This window comes from Pezoporus wallicus, unplaced genomic scaffold (assembly GCF_028554395.1).
Source record: "Pezoporus wallicus isolate ANWC-B61680 ecotype Strahan unplaced genomic scaffold, APGP_CSIRO_Pwel_v1 contig_10134, whole genome shotgun sequence".
Lineage (NCBI taxonomy): Eukaryota > Metazoa > Chordata > Aves > Psittaciformes > Psittacidae > Pezoporus > Pezoporus wallicus.
This window is the reverse complement of record NW_026642641.1, coordinates 832-8781: the sequence shown is the minus strand read 5'-3', so window position 1 is coordinate 8781 and position 7950 is coordinate 832. Positions and strand designations below refer to the sequence as shown.

General features: G+C 50.9%; 1 long non-coding RNA gene across 1 annotated transcript; it reads right to left on the bottom strand.

Annotated features, from left to right (window-relative positions):
• Window positions 1-603: 603 nt before the first annotated feature.
• Window positions 604-1978, bottom strand: LOC130610945 (uncharacterized). The gene is made up of 3 exons (XR_008975122.1): window positions 1898-1978; window positions 1154-1216; window positions 604-669 (listed from the first exon to the last, which is right to left on the bottom strand). It is a non-coding gene; the product is annotated as an uncharacterized LOC130610945 (long non-coding RNA).
• Window positions 1979-7950: the final 5972 nt, after the last annotated feature.

Here is a 7950-nt window from a genome sequence, read left to right as displayed (position 1 = left end):
ACTACACAAAACCTGAATCGGCAGGGATGTCAGGGAGAAAGCAGCAGTAATGTGTGAGCTCAGCTATGGATGTGCACCGCAAGGAAATACAGAGCTGTGCAGCAAGGTGGAGGGTCATGCCACAGAGAAACAGTGAGAAACACGAAATGGGGTGCGAAGCCATGGCATGGCTCTCGAGTGAGCTCCATCCCTGCTATGTTGGGCGTGAGTTTCTGAGGAGCCAGCCCTGACCCAGGAGCTGGAGCTCGCTCAAGAGCCATGCCATGGCTTCACAACCCCTGCCCCAGCAAACACTCCCCTCACCCTCCAAACCCTGCATTGCCACACTCACCAGAGTCTTCCGGAGGTGATTTCATCTGAGCTAGATTGAGGAACAGCTGCCAAAACTGGGAGAGAGAAGAAAGCTACAGGAGAGCTAACGTGCATCACCAACGGTATTGAAGGCCAGCTAGAGAACATTGCCAGCCCTTCCATCTCACCCCCAAACCCAGAGCTGGGAGAAGAGTTATGGGGCAGGAGAGCCCAAAGAGCATACACCCTTCCTGTCCCATGGCCACCCGCCTCTCTATACCTTCTCCTGCTGCTTCTGTGTAACCACATTGTGTGGTGGTGCACAGCTTGTTCCGCCTCACCCTTATCCCTGCGGTGCTGCTCATAAAGGCGCTTGGCCTAGGAGAGCCAACAAACAGGGCAGGAGCGTGTTAGCAAGCAAGGAGGTACTATTACAGCTCATGCACATAGCTCTGGAGCAAAACAGCCTCCAAGTGAAGAGGTTACCAAAGGCTGCCCGCAGAGCAGGGGACAGCACACAAGGCACTCAGTGCCCTGATGCTTGACCAAAACTGACCTCACAAGACAAGCTGCTCTTCATTTGGCATGAAAAGCTCATAGCAATCGAGTCCGTGACATCTAAATCACTCTTAACCTACCATGCAAGGCTGTGACTAGCCATGTCCGTGGTGTACTCTCCAGTTTTTCAGAACACACTATGCAGACTTAAATGTGACGGTCTTCCTCTGCTGCAGCTCTTGATGTAGTGTCTGCATGAGTTGCAGCAGAGGAAGACCCTCATATGTAAGACTGTGCCAGCACTGTGTGTGTATGGTAGCAGTGTTAAACCATAGAGCAAGAAAGAGCAGCATGTTTGCTTTACCACCATGGTCTTCTCGTACTGCAGACTCCTGATTTTCTGAATCGCCTCCATTATCAGGTCTATCTGTGATGACAAGAGAGTCAACACATCACTGAGCATCGAAGCTTCACGATGGACTATGTGGCTTAGGAAAGGAAGAGGCACAGACCAAATTCAGATGGCCTTAAGGACCTATGTCCACATCAAGCATCTTCACAAAACCCACCTTTTATACTTCTAGCTAAGCCTCCACCTGTCTATGCAATGGAACTCTACAAATGAAATCCACCATTATATAGTACTGTATCATCTCCATTGAATCTAGGAAAATTGGGAAGCCAGCTCCATTCTGCTACGTCCAAACTTGCAGCAGTTTTCTCTCATTTTCCAGACAAAGGAATCTCAAGCCAGAAGAGGTTAAAAGACTTGCCAATTTTAGCAAACCCTATGGACATCACGCAACACTATATGTATGAGATATATGTCTCTATGCTTTAAGAACATTCCTGGTTGAGGCTGGTGTCTCTGGAGGTGAGCCCTGCGATAGCCAGCCCCAAAAGGCACCCAAAGGAGAAGATGTGGCAGTCAGAAGAAGGAAGTCAGAGGTTCAGCAGCAGGGCTTCAACATATAGGAAGGAGCTCAGGACTTCCCAGCAGCGACAGGCACTGGGAGCATGCAGGGGGCTGGGGCATGGTGGGAGAAACGAGCCAGGAGCCAAAATCCATCACCAAGGATGGTAATTGGTAATGGATCAACATCCTGACCTTCTTCCGATGCAGTTTTTGCTCTTCCCTGAATTCCTCCATTTTCTTTGCTTCTTCCCAAAGGGTTTGTGCCAGCTAGATCTGACCTTCTCCCACACTACCTCTGCAAAGAAAAGAAAGTTTCATATATAGAGAGAGAGATACACACAAAGATACATATATATATACACACATACACACATACATGAAAAGACTGTTGCTCAAATCACCTGCTGTAGCTGACATCAAACCGAGCCCATTGTACACCTCCGTTTCCAGAAAAATACAAAAGCAGCCGGAATTTTGAAACGGCATCCAAGCAGCATTAGCTATGTCAGCGTCAGTCATGCTGGGGGTCACCTTTCAGCATAAGAAAACAGGAATCAAGAAGTTCTTCAAGCAAGCACAGTCACATCTGCCCCTCACCCCAATGAATACAGCCAGCTTTCAACACACAGCAACCTGAAGCAAAGAGTTGCCGCAGGTTAGCACACAGTCAAGCTGGGGCACAGAAAAAGTGATGCTAAAAAACCCTCAGCTTCATCCTGTTGAAAGTGAGTGGCCATACCGCAGAACAGCACCCCAGTAAGCTCATTGAGAGACATATGTTAAGTGTAGCTCAGGATTCAAGACCCGGAGCTGTTTCAAACCCACAGCCATGAATAGCCAGCTGCTTCGACAGCAGAGCCATGCTGGGGACGTTCACCAAGGCTCAGGGCAGCAGACAAACGTGGCTGCAGCAGAGAGTGGACTCAGCACAGGAAGCAGAGTGCCAGCCCTTGGGGTAGGGATGCTGCCCGCCATGTGTGCATGGAAATGAAGGCACAATGTAAGGTGGCCAAAGCATCATCTTGTAGATGCTCTGATTAGAAGTGTGGAATCATTTAGGCTGGAAAAGACCTTTAAGATTATTGAGTCCAACCGTTTACCCTACGCTGCTAAATCCACCACTACACCGTGTCTCGAAGTGCAACATCTGCACACCTTCTAAACACTTCCAGGGATGGTGACTCCACCACTGCCCTGGGCAGCCTGTTCCAGTGCTTGACAACCCTCTCGGGGAAGAAATTGTTCCCAATACCCAGCCTAAAGCTCACCTGGTGCAGCTTGAGGTCGTTTCCTCTTGTCCTATCACGTGGTACTTGGGCAAGGAGACAGACCCCCACCTCATAACCTCCTTTCAGGTGATAGAATCATTGCAGTACAGCCCCTCAATGGTGGCCAGGGCCTAGAAAAGTCTGGGAAATTCAAGTGTTAAACATGTATCCCAGGACAGAGGAACCTCTGCCAGATCCCACAGTTATAGGGTTGACAATACAGGAACGTGTATTTGCACACCTACCCCACCACCACCCAAATCATGTACATGGACTTGGGAAATAGAGATCATACACTACCTCAGAAGAATGTGTCACAGCGAGGATTATTAAGCTTAAGAGATTCAGGTAGAAGTAGAGCTACGTACCCAGGGATTCAGGATTCTGTCTTCAAACAGTAGTTTGCAAGATACATTTGTCACCGAACATGTAAAAAAACTTCCTTTGCAGGAGTACCATCCTCACTGCTGCAGCCAGGATCAGTCGCGTTGGCCTAAGGGGGAATGAGCACGGTGGTAACGAAGTCCGTGTTTAAGGAAACATAAAACCTGCCCTGTGTGGCGACAGTCTGCTTGACTTCATGTGTGGCTCCAGCCATGCCCTGCCACCAAATAAATCATGGAAGCACAGCCACAAAATAAAACTTGTTCTGGAATCACAGCCATAGCTGACACTTAGCTCTGACCCTTGTTTTCTCAAACAGTGGTCAATTAATTCACCGACTTATTCTCAAAGGGCTTTGACAACCAGGACTTCACTGCCGTTGCTCTCCGGGGTGCAGTGTACAAGATGAAAGAGGTCAGGCAATTCAGAGAAACATTTCCAACTTGATCTGGCTGTGAGGCAAGGTATTTCAGTTCAGATCATTCCACAACTACTGAAACCTGGGCAGGGACACCTTCCATTAGACCAGGTTGTGCTAAGCCCCGTCCAGCCTGGCCTAGATCACTGCCAGGGATGGGACATGTGTTTTCAGATAGGCACACCCCGCCCCCGATCTAGCCGCTTCCAGCAGCAGACAAACAAACACGGACACAAGCACGGCCTGGAGCCGACACCCTCTCCGCCGCTTTAAACCCACTCAGGAATAGGCGCGAACACGAGACAAAGGGCTGACGAACACCCCACCCTCCGGCGTGTACCAGCCCCGCAGGCTCCTCCCCGCCCCTCTAAGCTCGCCGGACCCACCACAACCGGCAGGCGGCGGAAGCAGCCCGGACGAGGACCGGAGGAGCCTCACCCGGAGCCGATCCCCGCCTTCCCCCCGCACCTCGGGCCTGCTCTTGGTGTGGGCCTTGCGGGGCGCCCTCACGGCCTCCACCAGGGCCATACTCTGCGGCACCACCAAGCCGCAGCCACGGGTACTGCGGGCGGAAGCGAGGGGGAGATTGACACCGCCCCCACCCGCTCCCTTCCAGTCAGCAGGGCGGTGGCTACGTGAAGCACGGAAGGACTCAGCGCAGAACGCAGAGCTGGGAGCCGGAGCATGGCCGCCAGGCCTGGGTGAGGCAGGTCTCCTGTCAGGATGGGAGCGGGCTTGGGGTAGGCTCACATATAGGCTCAGATATGGGAAGGCTAGGTTCCTTAGTAAGGGCGTGGGGAGAGGTGGGACTACCCCATAGGATCCTGTGGGGAGGCCAGGCCCCTCCATAAGTGTTAGAGATGAGGATCGGCCCTCCTACAAGGGCCTGTGGGGGAACAGAATCCTTTATAAAGTGCTGTGTGGAGGCCAAGCTCCTCTACAGGAGCCTGGGAGGGAGGTAAGTTCCCCTACTGAGGACCGGCTGGGAGGCCAGGATCATCTCTAGGAGCCGGGAAAGAATCCAAACTTCTCTATAAGGGAGTGGCCAGGCTCCCCCTAAAAGGACTGGCAGGGAGGCAAGGCTCATCTAGAGGAGCCTAGGAGGAGGCCAGCTTCGCCTATAGGGACCTGCGGAGGGGCCAGGCTCTCCTGTAACGCCCCCGGTGCGGAGGGGGGTGGGGAGGGAGTCTCCTCCATAAGAGTCTGGGACAAGGCCAGGTGTCTCTATAAGGGTCTGTGGGGAGGTCCAGCTGCCGCTATAGGGAATGCGAGGTAAGAAACCAAGGCCCTACTACTGAGGCTGGGGAGTGTGAGTTCTCTTCTTTCTACTTGTGCCGTAGCAGGACCCGGAAGTGCCACCGGAGCGGGGCAGCCTGTCTGCAGTGCCTGAGGCATCTCCAGCCGCAGCGGGGCTCCAGTCTCAGCCTGGGGGACCAGGCGTCACTGACCCTTTTGATCCCTACTCAGGTGCTCAGCTGCCCCAGGGAGCCACCGCTGGAGCCGAGGCCATGCCCCACTGGAGCAGAAGTGATTGCAGCCAGTCCCCAGATGGAGGAGTCCCTGCAGAGCTCAGTCCCTCCTTGCAGAAGACATTGTAGTCAAAGACCTAATGATCTTGAACAGGTAATGTCCACTCTCTTAGGCCTTGTACTTGGCCTTGAGAAGACCCTTTGTTATCAACATCATGTGTCATTTATAATACCTGTGGGAAAGGTAAATTGCGTGTGGGTCAAGGCAGAGATGATCCTGACCAGGAGCCCATTGCACATTACGGAGGTGGTGATCCCCTGAGCAGGCACAGGGCTGGTCTGCACTGCCCAAGGCCTGCTAACGGGGTTTATGGGCAGCTCCTGCCTGATACTGACACACCAGCTGCCTGGCCCTGCCTGTATCTGGAAACGCAGCAAGAAGTGCTCCTGTGAACTTCCTTCATAACTAATGCTGTTTTCTTGTGATGCTTTATGTATTAGCTCATAGGACCAAAAAGGAAGAGCTCTAACTCTGCCTGAAGGCAGGATGCCCAGCATCTGAAGGGACATAAGACTTCCATGCTACCTGTATCCCTCTGCTTATTTTGTCTTACTAAAGCAGCTGTGGCCTCTCTGTCCCTAGGGGGGAAGGCAGGAGCTGTGCAGCTGGTTATCAGGCTCTCTTGTTAGGCCCTTCACTTCTGTGGGTGTCTGGGAGGAGGACAGACCCCTCTAGAGAGGCCTGTGAGGAAACTCAGCGTGACTCTAGGGGCCCCTGGGGAGGCTAAAGTCTTGGTGTGTTCTGTCCCAGAGCTGTCGTGGTATTGAGCAAGTAGGAAATAAAGGCTGAGCAAGGATATGCTCTTGTAGGCTTCCTCCCAGGAGAAGGAACCTGAACATCCTAGGGTGCTTTGAAGGTGTACCAGCCCTAGCCTAGATAAAAAAAAGTGAGTATGACATCTTTCAGAAGAAAGATAGCCACCACGCAAGTCTCAAAACTTAATCATAGAAGATGTATGTAAGAACTAAGACTTCAGCAGGGTCCTTCAGCAGAATATTTCTACGCTTGGTCTTTCAGAAATAAAAATGGACAGCCGATTCCTTCGCATGTGCATTTTGCACAGTCCGTTGTAATGCATTAGGGGAGATGTTTAAGCTCACTGCCATCTTCTCCGCCGAAGGAAATGCAGTAAAAGCTCCGGGGACTGTTTGGCTTAGACATGCACTGAAGTCACGCAGATTCAACTTGAAGAATATCATACATCAGCAACTCCCGTTGCTCCAAAGTTAAGGCACCTGGCACCAGGTTTAAATAGCTGAACTGTGTGCTGGTCCCCTTATCCTCCATCCCTGTGCCATAAGGCACTGAGGAGCTTCTTAAGCAATGCTGCACATGAGGATATGAGAGAGACCAGCAGCCCTGCAGCACATGAGTTTCTGAATCAAAGCCGTGATCACGTATATGGTAACAAAAAAAGCAAGAACTTTGGGAGATATGGTCAGAAAATGAGTTTCAGGGCTCCAGCCCAACATTAACAACTAAGTTTTTTTCCAGTGGTACATAGTCACAACAAGTCCAAGGGACTTCTTTACCAGAAGTTAATCAAATGAGGGTCTGCAGAGCCTACCAGGCACAAGCTATACCGTGAACCTAAAAGTCTGCAAGCCCCTCCTTGGAGAGGTGGTTGAAGAGCTGACCAACTTCTCCAGATCCTCAGCAACACTGCAGGGTGCAGGTTTGTGGCAGCACAGCCTCTCACTGGGTAGCTGCGCTGTGGACTGCTACACCAGGCAAGATGCAAAGCAGCTTCCAGTATCAGCACTTAAAACTAAAGCACATCTACAGCTAAGCCAGACGCGTAGCGTATTGTTGGTGTCCCTCTAAGTGAGCTCCCTGAAAGACATGGCCAAAATTAAACCTAAATTACAAGCTTAATCACCATTAATGAAGGACTTGAGCAACAGGGAAAAGCTTAACCTGAGATCTGAGTGAGATATATATGCCCTAAACATTAGCCAGTGTCCCAAAACATTGTGCACACTCCCCTCACTCAGCACGTATGACTTCTTGGTTATCTCCAGCCTCTTTCAGATGGCTGCACTTCAGAAGAATTTCAAATCAAAAACCTCTTCTGACACAGATGGCCCCTGCACTGGATCCATCGCTTAGATTCCTTTTCTTCCCCCGAGTGTGAAGATGGGATATCTGTCCAAGCAGTTTGCTGGCCACAGGCACAGATTTGTAGTAGGCACTTTCTGAGTGTGCAGATAATTATCTGAGACCTCACATACTTTGCTGAAACAGAGAGGCACTTCAGCTCTGTGTGGCTGCTGTGAGAAATGGAATCTAGGTAAAAACATAAGCTCAGGGTAGACACAACAGCGAAGCAGCTCTTTATTAATGTTTTTGCAAAAAGCGGGTGTCCTAGCACGTAGGCACACACAGCAACAGCAGAACTATGATTTCTATTTCCTACCCCGTCCACAAGTTCCCTCCCTTGTTTCCCCACTGGTTGGGTACTCCAAGGTTTACAGCCTATTCAGTGCTTATAATCTATGTGATAACTGTCTCGCCTCTGTTTATACCTCCCCTTACTGGACGTTGTATGCCCCTTCCTCTTATTTATTAACTACATCATTATTAACCACATAATCCTTTTCCGGTTCAATTTTGTAACTCTTTGGCAGGCATGTGGTACCCCAACT